Source organism: Condylostylus longicornis, unplaced genomic scaffold, assembly GCF_029603195.1.
Source record: "Condylostylus longicornis isolate FDR11 unplaced genomic scaffold, ASM2960319v2 ptg000017l, whole genome shotgun sequence".
In the NCBI taxonomy this organism is placed as follows: Eukaryota; Metazoa; Arthropoda; class Insecta; order Diptera; family Dolichopodidae; genus Condylostylus; species Condylostylus longicornis.
In genome coordinates this window covers 3362462-3379730 of record NW_026577986.1, presented here as the reverse complement: position 1 = coordinate 3379730, position 17269 = coordinate 3362462, and the positions used below count along the sequence as shown (strand labels likewise).

The 17269-nt window shown below is 23.5% G+C and overlaps 1 protein-coding gene across 1 annotated transcript in view; it reads right to left on the bottom strand.

The window, feature by feature from the left end:
- The window catches only part of LOC129606092 (ras-related protein Rab-30), a 104219-nt gene extending 90752 nt beyond the window's left edge, over nt 1-13467 (bottom strand). The window contains exon 1 of the mRNA XM_055516196.1: nt 12505-13467. The gene's annotated coding sequence lies outside the window, so the exon portion shown is untranslated. The remainder of the gene's footprint in view (nt 1-12504) is intronic.
- Nucleotides 13468-17269: the final 3802 nt, after the last annotated feature.

Here is a 17269-nt window from a genome sequence, read left to right as displayed (position 1 = left end):
AATAATAATTAAAGGTGTTAATTATAAATACTTAGAAAATGAGAAATAAAAGTTTCAATTTAAAAATTTTAGTATTGTGCACATAATATTTTAGCGTTTACCTTAAATCGTAAATTATCATACGATATTAAAAATTCATAAAATATTCTATATTCACTTGCATATAGACATTTAAAAGAATTTCAAAAATTCATTTAGTTCTACAATTTATTGAATAAATAAAAATATGTAAATCCAACGATTTGAATTTTTAAATCGAAAAATCAGTCGAATATTTCAGAATTTCTATTCCAACTGTTTAAACATTTTGTAATGTGTTTTAACTTTAAGTATGTAGGGTTGTTGTAAAAAAAAAATAAATAAAATTATTTAGACGTGGAATACAAAAATTTTGCACAATTCTTGTAAATCATAGAAGAATATTAGACTTAGCAATAGAACAAAAGACAACAAAAGTAGAACAAAAGGCTTAATTAATCCATGATCGCAAGCAGAGTCATAGGTACACTAATTAATTAAAATAATGTTTTTAAATTACATAGAATTCATTTTTGAAAAATTCAGTTTGGATGAATGATTTTAATTTATGGAAATATTAATGCCAAAGCAAAATTTATCGTTAAAGAATACAAGAAAGAAAAAAATTATACGCAATAAAAAATTATAAAAATTTTAATTAACTAAACAGGTTACTATAATGCAAACAAACAGGTGTACACCTATGTCAATTAAAAAAATAGCAAAAAATTTACAAAAAAAAAGACCAATAATAAGAATGAATGTTATCATCTTCACTCACTGCCACGTTCTTCTTTTTTAAAATTATCAAAATTATTTAATCACAAATTATTGATAATAATATTTTATCAATGTGTGTAATAAAATTGGTGAACGTGTACTTACACTAGCGGGTAGAGTACTTTATCACTCAATTTATTATCTATAAGCTCATATACAGAGTGTATTGCATAAAGTGGCAAATTATTTTAGAGACGATTCTTTGATGAATTTCCAGCAAAAAATTAAATAATTAGAAAGCTGCATATATCCTCGTTTTCGAGGTACAGCCTGTTAAAAATTTATGAAATATGTATTGTCGACAAGTTTTTTAATTACATTTAACACATTTTATTGCAAAAACCATGTTATATAGGTTAACTTTTAGATCTCGAAAAATTTAAAACAAAAAATAATAACACAAATTTTCGAGAAATTTCGAATTTTTAAAAATTCAAATAAATTCAAAAAAGAAAATAACAAAAATTCTGATTTTAACTAGTTTTATCTCGAAAACTATAGCTTAAAGCAAATAGATTCCAGAACCAGAAACAAAGAGGAATCAATCGTCTGTGAAACCAAACCCCGATGGTTACTCAATGTCACATGGTTTTGGAGTTATAAGCATTTTTTTTATACACAGCAATTTGTACCTTTTTTGTAACAGTCTCTAGTTCGAAAACGGGTGAATCTGAAACATCTATCGGAATTTGGTCAAAGAATTATCCCTGAAATTATTTGCCGCTTTATGGAAACATTAAATTAGATTATATTTAGTTCAATAATTCAAAAAAAAAACACCATGGAAAATTATAAAAAATTTTAATTAATAAAAATGTTGCCAATCAAACCTATTTTATTTATGACATTTATTTAACAAAAATACCATAAAATTTTCACTGTTTAAAATTGTATAACATCTTGAATTAAAATTTTCTATTAAATTTATATACAAAGAAGTACAAAGTATAATCGAATTAATCTAGATTAATTATTGTAATTACATATTGATTTAAAAAATAATTCATGAAGTGACCCTGACAAATTCATTTCAATTTGTGACCTTGATAAATATTAAATTCAATTTTCTAACTATGTATATGTAGAATTGTGAATCTGAGTTTCGGACTGAATAAGTATAATATTAAAATTTTCTTACTGAAAATCATCTTAAGATTATGCAACCCTACCCATCTTCTTCATTATATTCTTATGCATGAATACCAATTAATTCGCTTTTAACCATATTTAAAATCGTATTTAGCTTTTCTAGAAAACACTTGAATTTTTTTTGCTCTTTTAAATTAATCAATCAAATTAAAATTAATCGTGTTTGATTATTTAATCAAATTAGATTAGATTAATGATTAAAAAAGTTCAATATAATCGAAAAGAAAAAAAATTGTTTGTTCAACTTCCACGTTTTTGCATTTTCATGCCAACATTTTAACTATTTTTTTTTTAGAAATATTTTTAATTTAATAAATTTTTGTATTAGTGTATTCAATTTTGAAATTTATGCTATATTAATTATAGTTAATTTTTCTTAAAATATTGCAAATTATGAAATTAAATTAATTAGCAGTGGTATGCTACTCATTTTCATATTTTGTAATCAAAATAAAAATGGAATAAATCAAATATTTAATTAAAAGAAACTTTGTAATAAATAATAAGTATAATTTATGGTACAATTTATAATAATCGATTCTATACTTTCGATTCAATAAACGTTTTCCTCATTACAATGAATCACGAAATATTTAAAATGGGGAAAATCATAAAATTATTGAAATAATTCAAGTAGAAATTTTTTTTGAAATTTTACAAAAGAAAAAATATTAAACTTTTTAATTTGAATTTGTTTTACGAATATTGTAAATTATTGTATAAAGTATAACAGAGTCCAATATTATATTGCAAAATAGTTGATATGAGGTCTACTTATAGCAGTACTAATTGATAACCTAAGTCGTTTAGTCTAACATGAAAGCCGATTAATTCAAGAGAATTTTATTTCAACTTTTTTTAAAAATTTTATATTAAACATTTTGTACTATTAGAATGTGAACCCTATGAGAGACTGAATTATCTTAAATTAGCTTTAAAGTATTTATTGTTACACATAATAGTAACTAAATTCGGAAGTTCTATATGGTATAGTCGCAAAGCTGAATGGCAGAATGGATCGAGACAAAGTAACAATTAAATAAAGTTGGGCCAAACCAATGGTTTGTATTGTAACACTTTTCCATTCAACAAGTGAAAATACTGCTTTTGAAAACAATCTATGAATACTTACTACACTATTAAAATTATTTTCATTCATATACGAAACTATTTCTAGGATTGCATATATTTAGGATGAACGATTTTTGCAGTCTTTGAAATGAAGCAAAAATTAATATAAAGTGGGGTTAACATAATGCTCGATTTTAATGGTTAATTGAGTGAGTTAAGAAAAACAATTATATTTTTTAATGTCATGGAATTTACTGTTAGCTTTTTGCTTTAGAAATTGTAAAAAACTTGCGGTTTCGCAAATATATAAGGTGCCAAAAATTCAAATTTTACAAATTTCAACAGGCGATAACTTGAGACGGACTTGAGGTGGAAAAAAATTTTATTTTAACAAAATTAACTACTTGTTAATGTCTAAAACCTGCTAAAATTTCATCAGTGCTAAAAAGAACATCCTTAAGATTAGAATGTTTAGTAACAGATCTTTCTAAAAAGCACTTTATTTTTTTATAACTCTGAAACCAATTATGTTCTTATTAAAATGACGTAAAATTTTTAGAATTTTTTATTATTTTCGAATTAATTCTTCCAACATCTTCTATTGTATACTATCTGCAGCAGAAAAACGAACAGATGCTAAAAATTTCATTTGAATGCGTTGGAGATCATAATTCTGTTAACCATTTTTATTATAAACTTATACAATATAATTACTTACTTATATAATTATAAGTAATAATAGCGCAATGGATAAAGTCATAAAATCATAAAATAAAACAATAGAATTTTTCAAAAGTTTATTATGAAACACATGATTTTTATATAGTGGTTAATAACCACTGAGTTGCTAAAATTTAATACAAACTTTGCATAAATAAATAATTCATGGCAAAAACAAAATAAAACTTCGACAACTACGTATAGTGGTTAAAAATAAAATCAAGTCACCACTGAGCCATTCGTTCCACACAACAGGAAGAGACAAAATTGTACTGTAGAAGCACATTTACAATATGATGAAGTGAAAAATTTATTTTATATAAAAATTTTTTATAAATTTTAATTCAAATAATAATTTTATATAAAATATTAAAATAAAAAAAAATATATGAATAAATTGGAGACAGAACCGAATTGAGTAGATGGCGAACTGAATAACCAGCAAATATTAGATACGTTGGAAAAAAGACTTCCCAGCAAGTTTTTATGTTTAAAATTACCAATTGAGTCACATATAATAGCATTAATTGTTATACAGCACGTTTTAAATGAATAAAGTGTTTAACAAGTTATGGTTGGCACATATGTTAAGAGTGCAAAGTAAGCTCAAAGATCTTATGCATCGCTGGGAAATCTCAAGTAATTTTCTATACTTGATATTTTGATAGCAAAGATTTTTTTTCATATGAAATCCCGGAATTCGTTATTTTATTTAAGTTAGCATAAGCATAGTGTGAACTTTAAGAAATTCTATAAATGAAATGAGATTATTTCCGTATAATTTTAAAAACTCGAATTGCTTAAAATTTTCTAAATGAACGTGCATTTATAGAAATTTAAGATGTAAAATCGAGTTTGAGTAATTTTAAATAAAAAGCAGAAATTTAATTAATATTTTCCATTTTTGTGATACATTTTTTCGTATTCATACTTAATCATCTTATAAAATAGTATTTCCAACTGTAAAATTCATTAGAAACTTTGAGATTGTAAAAATGTTTTTTTAAAATTTTGTCTATTCTTCAAACAGCAGGTATTCCACAAAAAATCTAATAAAATGAGTACACATTTTACATGATTTTTTTTTATATTTTTCAATATTCAAAATTCACCTGCAATCTAAAATTTTTATTTTTAATTTATTACAAACACCAATCCCCTGTCTATCTGGGATATAAGAGTACATATAACATAAAATTTAAAAAAAAAACATAATTTCGAAATTATTTATGTAGATGCTGTTTTTTTTTTCATTTTTTGCGCTGCTCTTATTCTTTTATCATAAAATTAAAAATTTGTAGTTATTTGTTTTTTAGAACAAAATAGTTCTTTTACGAGTAAATAAAAGCTGTTCAAATATCTGCACTTGAAAAATCCAAAATTATACAAAACAAAAAACCATCGGAAACAAAACAGCATAACAATAATATCAAAAAATATTCTATAAATAAAATTTGCCACAATGTATAAAGATTTTATTCTCAACATAATGTATGTATATATGTATGTATAAGCATTTATTTGGATGTATGAATGGATAACATGAATTCCCAGAGATCTGTAACCGCGACCCAATTTTTCCCTTAAAAATTTCGAAAATTTAAATTAAATTCTTATTAAAAAATGGTTAAGAAGATTTTGAATTTAAAATACGAAAAGTGAACGAAAGAGTGCCCAGATAGAACCTGCAACTAAATCATAAACCTCAAACTCTCATACAAATAGTTACCACAGACGATACACCACAATCAGTTCAAATATATTTTGCATGATTCTTTCAATATAAGTATATGCACTTTTCCATGTCAGAATGAACCCACTTTGTCATGCTATCGCCATGAACCCACCCCTAGTCTATGCAGAGTTTTTGATTCCTCATCTTCCTGCCCAATCTAATCTTCGGTTAAGTATAATATTAGTAGAAATGATAATCAAAATTAACAAATTAAAATAGAAAAATTATTCATTCCAAAATAAATATTGAATAAATTTTCTAAATTTAGAAAATAGGTAAAATTTACAATTACATGTACTTACAAAGCTATAAATTATATTTTCAAAAGTATGAATTCATCATGGCCCAACAAAATATAAAATGGTAAAGCAATTCTGATAAATGATAATTGGTGAACCACTCTTTAGGAAATACCGATATACATAATCCATATCATACACATACTAAAATATATTTGATTTTAACATGTTGTATTTACGTAATAAAAACTACAATATATACTTAAAAAAAAAATTTAAATTTTAAAAATAAATAAAAAAAATTCATAAAAATAAAAGAAAACAATTTAAATAACATAAAATTTATTCAACATAAATTTTAATTAATTCTTTCCGAGTGTTCCAAGAATTTAAGATAAATCCATATGAGTCTCTTGCATATTTATTCTTATAACTATAAGTAGTTTAAAATTTTATTATATTGCAGTTTGTAATGCTTTTGCAAAATTTACAAAATAATTTCAATTTCTAAATTTATTAAAATATGCAAGAGGAAAGTAAGTAATGCAGAAAAAATATATATATATAAGTACATAATTAAATTATTCTACAAATTTTATATTGAAATGTGTAGGAAGAAAATAATTCCGTTGATCATTTGTTCATGGGATAAGGGAAAACAATAAAAGAATTTTTTTAAAACATTAGAGAGTACTCAATCTCAGTACGACTACGTTGCTTCTAATCGACCAACAATTGATTTTCAACTCTTGTTGAAATCTTCTTAATTCACTTCCTATTATAATTGATAACATTGTTTCCGTCGGACGTATTCACTCTTTATAATATTATTTCTATCGGACATCACACGATATCGGAAAATTATTGTGTTCATATTGTCAACTTCAGTTATCGCTTTCTTTTAAAACCATATTTTGTCGAATATCAAAGGGGTTTGGAGCCCCGCGAACTGTTATTTTAATTTAAATGTTTTAAATTTTTAAACAAATTTTGGATATTAAACAAAAAAAAAAAATCGTAAAAGGCACCATTTATTTAAACCCCATTATTTTTATACCCTGATGATTATTTTGTAGCCCTGATGAACTTTAGCGATGGTTTTATTGTACTGAAAATAGTAAAGGAGTTATTTTTAGAATTGTTAAAGCGAAAGCAAATATAAGAATTAAGTGATATCAAATTAAAATCTGAATTAGGTGATGAATTTGTCATCAAATAAATATATTGTTTAGATTAGATCAGTGCAGATACTTATATTTACTGCCTACCAAACTTAAGGCCAATAAAAGCTAAAGGATAACAAAAGGTGATATTATCAGACTGATAGCCATTATGAAACTATATACTTACTTGCCAATCATAAATAGAAATCACTTATTACTCTTGAATCACATATAAAAATATTTAAAACAGTAAGTCACATAACATTAACTAATGTAATTCTATTTTTGTCTGATATATTCACTATATATACCCTATTTAACTTAATTCTTATGGCATACAATGAAAATTCTGTATAAATAGAGAAAAACTCAGTGAAAATTCTTTATGGTTTTCCGCCAATAATCACGTTTATGGTTTTCAATCTTCTTTCAATATATTTTTTATAAGCAATTTTTCATCGTAAACTAAATTCCCCTTAACATTCTAAGATATGCGTGTAAAACTTATTAACATGATTATGTACTTACACTTAACTTACATACGTTTTTACATGACAATCATTGTCAAATAATGAATTATTAGGAAAATTCTAAAATTTTTTTGCGTCTTGTAAAATCATTTATCGCTTCAATAATTAATTGAATGAAAAATTTTTAACATGAAAATTTTTTTACGTGCTCTACATGAAGAAAACAGATGTCATTTATAAACGTTTATTCGAGGAACAGACAAGGTTGTCCGTGAACTTTATATTTAATATATTTAAAATTATAAGAGAAATATTTTTGAACGAAAAATATCATTAGTATCATATGATTTTCTATTATTTTGTTTTTTGAATTTTAATAATTTAATTATACTTATTGGTTAATTACATACATTATTATTAAAAAGTTTGTACATTTTAGGTTGTAGTTTAATACAAAGAAAAAAATACTTTAAATGTTGCATATTAAGCAATTTTTACTTTTTCAATCTGCATAAGTTTTTAAAATACAGAAGTACAAATATGAAATGTTTAATATTAAAATCAGAACAAAATTGGCCACATTACCTAATACGCATTTATTTCTTAACTCAAGTGAGTTAAGAACTTTAATACTGTAAATTTGAACTCAACTGAGTTCAAATTTACAGTATTAAAGCACAATTCAGCTTGTTATGAGTTGATAGGATAGTTCTACGGTTTCAATACGAATAGTAAAGCCAAAAAAACTGTTAGAGTATGTGATTAAAGATTGATTATAGCTTTAATTCTGTATACTAATTAAAACCAATAAATAATTTCAAAGATAATAACATTGTTATTTTTTTGCCACTAAAAAAATATTTATTGAACGGAATACTGAATTTACAACTCTTTATTCCTTCTACAATTTCTGTTAATTCAAACTGATTCGAGACCGTGGATTTGTTTTTAACTTCAAGTCGTTCGTATAATTAGTTAAAAATTTTAGATTCGCTTCGAATTTCATAAGCTCTTAAGTGATAAATATACATTAGAGTGTAAATTAAACAAACAAATCAAACATTCTAAAAACTGCGGGCATAATATTCTGTCTACCATAACTTTTATAAAACAACTTAAAAATTCGAATGGCCAGTGTACAAAATTAATATTATAAAACTGTCTTAAAAAATTATAATAAACGGAAACTACTTTGTCAAATTTCACTAAAATTTTGTATACTATTCAAGAAATTTTTTTCTTTCATTTGTTGGATTACTGAGTTCGAAAACAAATTTTATAAACTCAGCGAAATCAACAAATAAAGCATTTTAGTATAAGTATATATGTAGGTACTCTAATACTAATTATTTTAAAAAAATTCCTTTAAAATACCCTTAATTGGGCTTAAAAATATTTAAATAACTATAGACGGTATATCTCATTAATTTCGTATTAATCAAGTAAATATGCACGAATAAACTGTAAAACAACTAAGTACACTCTAAGTATATAATATGTATACATACTTGTATATATATATTTATACAGGAACTTTTTAACAATATTATACAAAGTACTTTCAACTCAAACAATATTGAAAATACTTTAATCTTTTGTACTCGAATAAAAAAATCTATAACATTACCGGTATATTATAAATTATATTCGTGCATGTTATGAAATTTTATACAATATAAATGTACGTATATGTTTACATACTTATGTATTAAGGTATAAGTGAATGTCAACAGAAAAACTACTGAATAAATAATACAATATAACAAATATAAATACTAAACAGGTAACGCGATACAGGTGAAAATTTAGCTAATACGTTTTTTTTTTCTTTCTCTTATAAATAATTTAGTAAATAACAACAAAAACAAAATTGTAAACAGAAGCTAAAGAAAAAATAATATTTTTCCATTTGTTTATAACCTAAAAATAAAAACTACTATAGTTATACACATACATACATACATATATAATAATTTTTATTCCAATTTATTAAATCGATTTTGAACTCAATGAGTTTAGCCATACCTTGTACATACACCTATGTTTAGTATAACACAATGTACATATATAGTTATTCTATGCCATCCAATAGTTATAATATAAATAATTGAAGTACAAAGAAATAAAAAATGAAAAATAATAAAAAAAAAATTATTATTTCCGCTTTTCATCGTCATATTGTTTACTCTTTTATACCAATTGCAATGCACCGCGTTTTTTTATTATACTAGTATATAGAAAGAAAAGAAAATACACAGAAAAAAAATTTCAAACAAAAGACAACAAAAAATCACTTAAGGATTTATTTAAGCATAAAATTTTTATGTAACGTGAATTATTATTATACCGCTAAAAATGCACCATACAATAAATAAATTTTATATAAATAAAAATATGTATATGTATGTATGTATAAATAGATTTTATTAAATATCAAATCTTATTACAAAATATTTACATATACGTACACATATAATTCGTCTTGCCCAATTCACATAATTTCATTATTTTAAATTTCATCATCAAAATATAATTTAATATGGTAAATTGTTATACAGAAACATTTAACAATGCAATCTGAGTTTGTCTATAATAAATTTATTATAATTTGATTAAAAATTCAATCAAATGCATTTAAGCGTCAGCTTTGATATAAATCGTAATTTACATTCCAGTATCATTTTATATAAGGCTTTCATAGTTATAATGTTTTTAATAACCGTAATATTACAAGGTACGATGCTAATTGGGGTCATAGCATACCCATGTTAACCAATCAAACCAACTATCACTGAAAAAATTCCAATATCATAACGAAATTAAAAACGTAAATTTTATAAACCAGGCTTACATTAATTTACATTCTTTGTAAGTATATATACGTTACGAAGGTTACATTAAATTTCCTTTCAATCTGGACCGTAAACAGTTATTTAGGCAAAGATTGGTTCGAACGACTGAATCAATTTCAGGCATTACGTACGACAATTTATATACCTTTAAATTAATAAACTTTTATTCGTAATAAAAGTTTATTAATTTAAAAATAACTATCTAATAAGTTAAGATTTCATGATAACTAATATTTTAATGAATTGGTACCCCTAATTTTAATTAAAAGTTCCTTAAAATATAATTACAATTTGAATTTTGGTAATTTCTTAAAATATACTAAGTAATTCAGTTTGAAAATAAATTAGGGTAAAAATTTGAATTTTAAATTATACATGGTAAATTAAATCTTGATTCCTAAAATAAATGAAAACAAAATTAAGACTTTATTATTATAAATCAGCTTGGGTTATTTTTGGCTTTTTCTTTATGTGTTTAAACCGACGGACCCAGTTCTCGAAAAAGAAAACATAAGAAAAACAAAATGTATCCAGTTATATGTAAGCTAATTATGCTAATGTATGCAGTAATCCCTCGCACAAAGACTCTTCTATTTCGCAAAACTTGATATAAGTAGTAAGACCTTAGAATTTCCTTATACTTTTCCTTATACTTTACTTTAGTCCATTGAGACTATGCTCAAAGCTATTAATCGCTTTGAATCATTTTATTTAAAATTGTAAATTTTCGGTACCTAAAAACGATATTAATTGTTGGATATTTTCATCATCCGTGTATGTTAATCAAAAATGTAATTAGAAACTTAAATAATAAAATTAATTTTATGACACATTAATCATTATTCTTTAAAAGAAGAATAAGATATTCTCTTCAATAGATTTCTTTTTTAAAATAAGGAGTAGAACCCTTGTTTTTAAAATAGTTTGTATTATATTTCAAAACCTATATGATTAAATTAAGTTATTGAAGATTTATGGCAATTGCATTAATAACTCTCATAATAATTCAACAAATTAAAAAAATATGCACTAGCCTTTCAAATTTATTCATTTCCCTATACGCTTCGTTTCCGTATTGTAACCTTAATTATTGTTTCCGGTATATGAAAAGCTATATATTTGAGTCGCTTATCAAAATTCGTTTTTGATAACCATCAGCCTACTTTAAGGCTTTTAATTTAGAATTAACTTTTAAAATAACTGTAAATATTATTACAATACTTCGTCTTACTAAAAATAAAGATAATAATGTTATGGTTTATCACTAATTCAAAAATAATAACATGTATTTGATTTATGGTATCTCTTTAGTATTAAACGCGATAATAAAGGTGTTAAACATAAATTATGAAAACCTTAAAATTTAGAATTTTTGTATTATTCGAGTATAAAATTTTGTAAGGTGAAAGGGGGCAGGGGTTTGGGTGCAATTAAAAATTCATTAATTATAAAATAAAATATAAATCTTTCATATTATGAAGTACATTGAAAAATTTATAACACTTTTTCAATTTTTTTTTTTGTGTTTACTTTTGGTAAGTAATTTGTTTGCTTTTAATTCTTACTTTCTTCGGTATTAAAATTTTCTTTCTTCTAATTTTTTAAAATAATTCCATTTTCTTTTTGTCTTATGGTTTTCTTTTCTTATGATTTTTCATTTTCTTAATAAAGAATAAGTATATACAAGTATTTTGGTTTTTTTTTTTTCTCCCAAAAAAATAACTTTTTGTCTCAAACTTTTTCTACATATTAAAAAAATGAGAATTCTTTTTTCTTTTCTTTTATTTTTTTTTGAATTTTCAACTTTTTCTTTTAATCATAACCTTTTTTTTTTCTAGATTATTTTTTCCCGTTTCTTTGCTTTATTCTTTACGTTGCTTTATTTTTATTTATTTTATCTAACTACATACATATATAGTATATATTCACATGCACGTATATAATGTACATGTATTTTTGATATCTAGGTAAATATACCTTATATACATATTTTAGTTATAGTTGCTGTCTCTATAAATTTTTATAATTATATTGCCATATGAACTCGAACCTCATATCATAGATTTATATATTATATGTGACAACATACATACATATACTTGCATATATGTACCCACTATTATACCGTTGGAATATAAACAATTTTTTATCTATTTCTAACTATAAATTATATGTTATAACATTTATTACAAATATATAATGTGTATATGTATATAAATATTAAGTACATACACAGTTACATTCTATATTATTTTAACACTAGAAAATATAAAAAAGAAATATTAAAAAAATATTCATGACACACACCTTTGCTATGATGATTGAAGAAAAAATAAAAAAAAAAAAAGAGAAATTGTTTTTATTTTTCTTCTTTTTTTTTTAGTATAGGAACACCAAAAAATAATAATGAAAAAAACAAAGAATGTTAGTTATATTTTTTGTTGTTATATTCTTGTTGTTATTATTGTTGTTGTTGTTGTTGTTGCCGCTATTGTTTCTGATAAATGATGTGTTCTTTCGCGAACACAATATAGATACATCCGTTCTACTGTAAGTATTTAGTTTGCCTTTTCTTTTTCTTATTATTATTTTTTTTAACGTTATTATTCTTATAAGGTACTACAAGATATTATTATATTCACCCTCGCTGTAAAATTTAATTATATTTTATTTTCACCTATATACTTTTTATTATTTACTCATTTGTACACAAAAATTATTTTTTTTTTATATTTTTATTATTTTTTATCAAACTCATATATGCACATGTGTATAATAATTGAACTTAATTTTTTCTAGCACATTTGTTCCAATATTTATTATAGGTATATCAATATAATTTTGTTATAAATTTTTAAATAACATTCATACACATTTATAACAAATTTAATTTATTTGAATTCAAAATTATTTCTAATATAAATTAAATTATTTTTTATTATTTAAATTAATAAAAATTTTATTATTTATAATAAATTTTTTTTAACTTCCGTTTGTTTGTCACCCCCCAGTTTTTTTATTTTTTCAATAAAAAATTTTTTTTTTTGCTTATTTGCATAAATTTTTAATAGAACACCAAAATATTTTGTGATAATTTTGAATTATTTAAATGCACAAAAATTAAAATAATATAACAATAAATAAATTTATAGCTATTTTCATTGAATTTTAATAAAATTTTAATAAATTTTTGATTTATATTATTTACACCGCTAAATTTATTATTTATTACATAAAAATATAATTTTATAAGTATAATAATATAACACTAACAATAAACATATAAAAAATAATATAATAATGTAGAACAGTAAATTAATTTTGTTTTTACATTATTTTTCCAATAAAAATATAAAGTATAACAAATAATATTCAAAATTCGCGATATTCTTATTATTAAATAATTAAAAAAAGAACAACAAAATTTAATTTTTTTTTTTTTTTGCCGGAAATTTCAAACAAAATACAACCTTTCACTATGCCGTTTTACTCTAAACTGAAAATTAAAAAATTTTTGAAATTGAATGTTGAATGAAAGTTGAAAAATAAATTTGTTTCTTATTATTTTTCTTTATAGTAAATTGACTTTATTTAAGTTTTGTTGTAGTTGTATAATCGTAGTATAACAGTTATTTTATATAATATTTGCGATATTACAGTGTTTATTTACTTATTTAAAAAAGTTATCTGTTATACAGAATTAGTTTACGGGTGTGTGTAAATATGTATATAATATAAAACATACACTAGTAAGAATAAGAGAAAGAAAAGTGAAATAATGACGTAAAAATGTGTAAATTAAGTTTTCCTGTTCACTATGAGGTTACATTTATAATTAAATCAATATTTGTACCTAGAAATATTTAAATATAAAGTAAATTGTTGTAATATTGGGAGATACGTTAAAATTAACGAGATTTTGCTTTTTTATATCAAAAATATGATTTTAACTTTTTCATGTATTATATTTGTAATCTGAGTTACTGAATTTTATTGTTAACTGACATGTATACTACTATGAAATAAATTAAATGAAATGAATACTTCGGTGTAGTTGTCGAATGCGATTGTTTTAATGCCATAGATTTTATATTTGAAACCTACAGGGATGTTTCCAATTGCTTTTCAAGCAAAAATACAAGCCATGGATAATTGCTATCAACTTGATTTGAATGGTGGCCAGCGTTGATAAGAATGTGCAATAATATTGAAAAAAAAAATTTAAATTAAACAAAATGAAAAGCTTACATTCAAGGAGAAGTATGTTGCTACTGCATAGGACCAGAAACTTGCAAGCGAAAGAGGGCCTTTGGGAAATTACGATTAGAAGCATTTTTAAGCATTTGTTAAAATAAATAAAAATCATGTTATACATACTGTTCAATGATGCTTTTTCTTTATTACGCTTAAATAATACATGAAAAATTCAGTAAACAAGAGGTTAATGGACTGTAAATATTGATTTAAAATTATTATTGATTTAAAAAATTTCTATAATAAAAAAAATAAAAAAGATTTTCAAGATTTTGTACGTTAAGATTTGAAAAATTTAAATCATATTAATAATACGGCAATCATTAGCATTATAAATATTAAAAGTTACATGTATAAAACAATTTTTAGTTTTTAAAACTGCGCTAATAACTAAAATTTTTAAATTAACACAAAAAGTCCTTTCACGTAAAAACATTCTTGGTGGATTGCCAAATTCATAACAGATTCATTACACCTTTCGGAAACTAACACAAACAAACAGAATTAAAAAGAGAGTTTTGCGTAGTGTTGCCGTTTAAGAAATAAGGTATGTCCGATAAATCAAATAATATATTACGGTATTTGAAAATATTTAATGACAACGAAAGATTTTATGGTGATATTGTAAAATTAAAAAAAAAAAAAAAATATCAATGGAATTAATTATTCAGGCCTGATGATTTTATAATACGTACAAAGAAAACTTTGGGTAAAAGATGTTAAAAGACAGTTGCTATGTAATTGTCTGCGATATATGTATCTTGAAACTATACTAGTCGACCACATTAATGAAAGGTTTTAAGTTTATAAATACACAATACATAAAATTACACGTTTCATTTATATGTTAAATTTATAGCTTTGAATTTCTACAGTGCACAACATACAACGATAACACTTACGTAGTAGACATATCATACTTAATATTAGAGAAAAGTCTTATTATTAGTTATTTACATGTATAACAGATAAAATAACAACATTTATCACACATACATTAAGAAAAAAAATAAACAATAACAGCTGTTCTTAGTTGAATCTTAAATGTGTATTATTTACAAACTATGAGTATACCAACACACACAAAAACTTATAAAAAATGTAGTATATAGTACAGATGTACCCATGTACAATTATATACATAGATTAATTTTATTTTAAGCAAACAAGTGAAGCACAAAAAGAGCAACAAATGCATAGCTTCTACACAGAAAACTTACAACTAATACATTAAATATTACCTATAACGTGGACTTGCGTATGCATACCTTTGTTGCATTTCTGTTGCACAAGTTGCTATAATAATAAAATTTCAATCTAGTGGGCATATATTAATACAAGCATACTCAGCAGATATAAAATTTTGCAGTCGCTTTAGAGCAAGGTTTATCCATCTAATAATAAAGTAGTTTCCTTCTCTGCTAACAGAAACCTAATACAATTTTTTTTATCATACAAAATATTGTCTGTAGTTAAAGACATCATTTTTGATACAGTCGTTTGGCTGCAATTTTAAACTGAATTTGTGGAAATGTGCTGGAAATGTTGAAAGGTATACATATATACTTTATTACATTTATACTTTGGTTCAAAATTGTTATAGTTTTTTTAAGTTTATCAAAACGTTACACATTACATACATTAACCTACAGAACGATGAAACTTAAAGAGAAAATAAACATTTAAGAGAAAAATATTTGTAAATTACAATACTGCATGTTTTATATTTTATAAGAAACTGAATATATTGCATATATTTAGGAGATGAGTAGATACCAAAATATTTAAATACAATTGAGTACTTCACATTTGAGTACTGGAATTTAGTAAAAAACTTGAAATAATAATTCTGATAAAAGTGCTGATTGTATTAGTCTAGGAAGGCTTTAAATAGATAAAAATAATTAAATTTTTAACCTTAAATTTTTATATCTGATTCCGAACACTAATGATATCCTAAATATGTGAGATATTTTTATTTTAGATTTTATGTAAACATATTTAACGTATCAGCGTTAACAGGAATTTACTGTCAAGCAAATTTTTATTATTTACTGTCAAGTATCTCAATACATTTATAAGTAATTATCAAAATTATATGTTTAATTTGAATATTTAATGCTCCTACAGAGAGTTGTGCTTGTACAGATTTAACTCACAATATGAATTTAATTTTAATATAATTAAGTCAAATACGGTAAAGTTCAAGTTTCCACCTACCAACTCAGGTCTCATATAACTACTTAGAACTCCATTGCAATAGAATTAAAACAAAGTAGTGCAGTCAATAAAAACCTCCTATTAGCAACGAAGGTGAAAACTAAAAAATCATAAAACAAGTAAAACAAATGCTGTTCAAATAAAATAAGCAAAAGATTTCGGAAAACAGCAGTTTCGAAGAACTTCAAAATTGAAACGATGGCTTTATGCAGTACATTTACAAAAACGCAGAATTCTAAAAAGATCCGGAAACGATAGTTGAGAAAATCTTTAAGATAATTGAAAAAAAATTCGAAAAAACCCTTTTTTCTTTACATCATGAAACAATGTTTAACAGTCTTCTTTTGCGACCAAAAAGGGAATTCAAGATAATATTCCAGGCAGAAGAACCAACTGGAAATTTTTAAAGTGCCCTTCAATCAGCTGTATCAAACCACCCTTGTTAGAACTCTAAAAAGACAATATTTCAAGACAATAATACTTAAATTCTAGCAACGGCTACCTGTCTTACTGCTTTAATTTGCTTTCTTATTATTTTCTAAAATCTCATACACAACAAAATTATAACAAGAACACTAAAAGATTATAACAGTTTTAT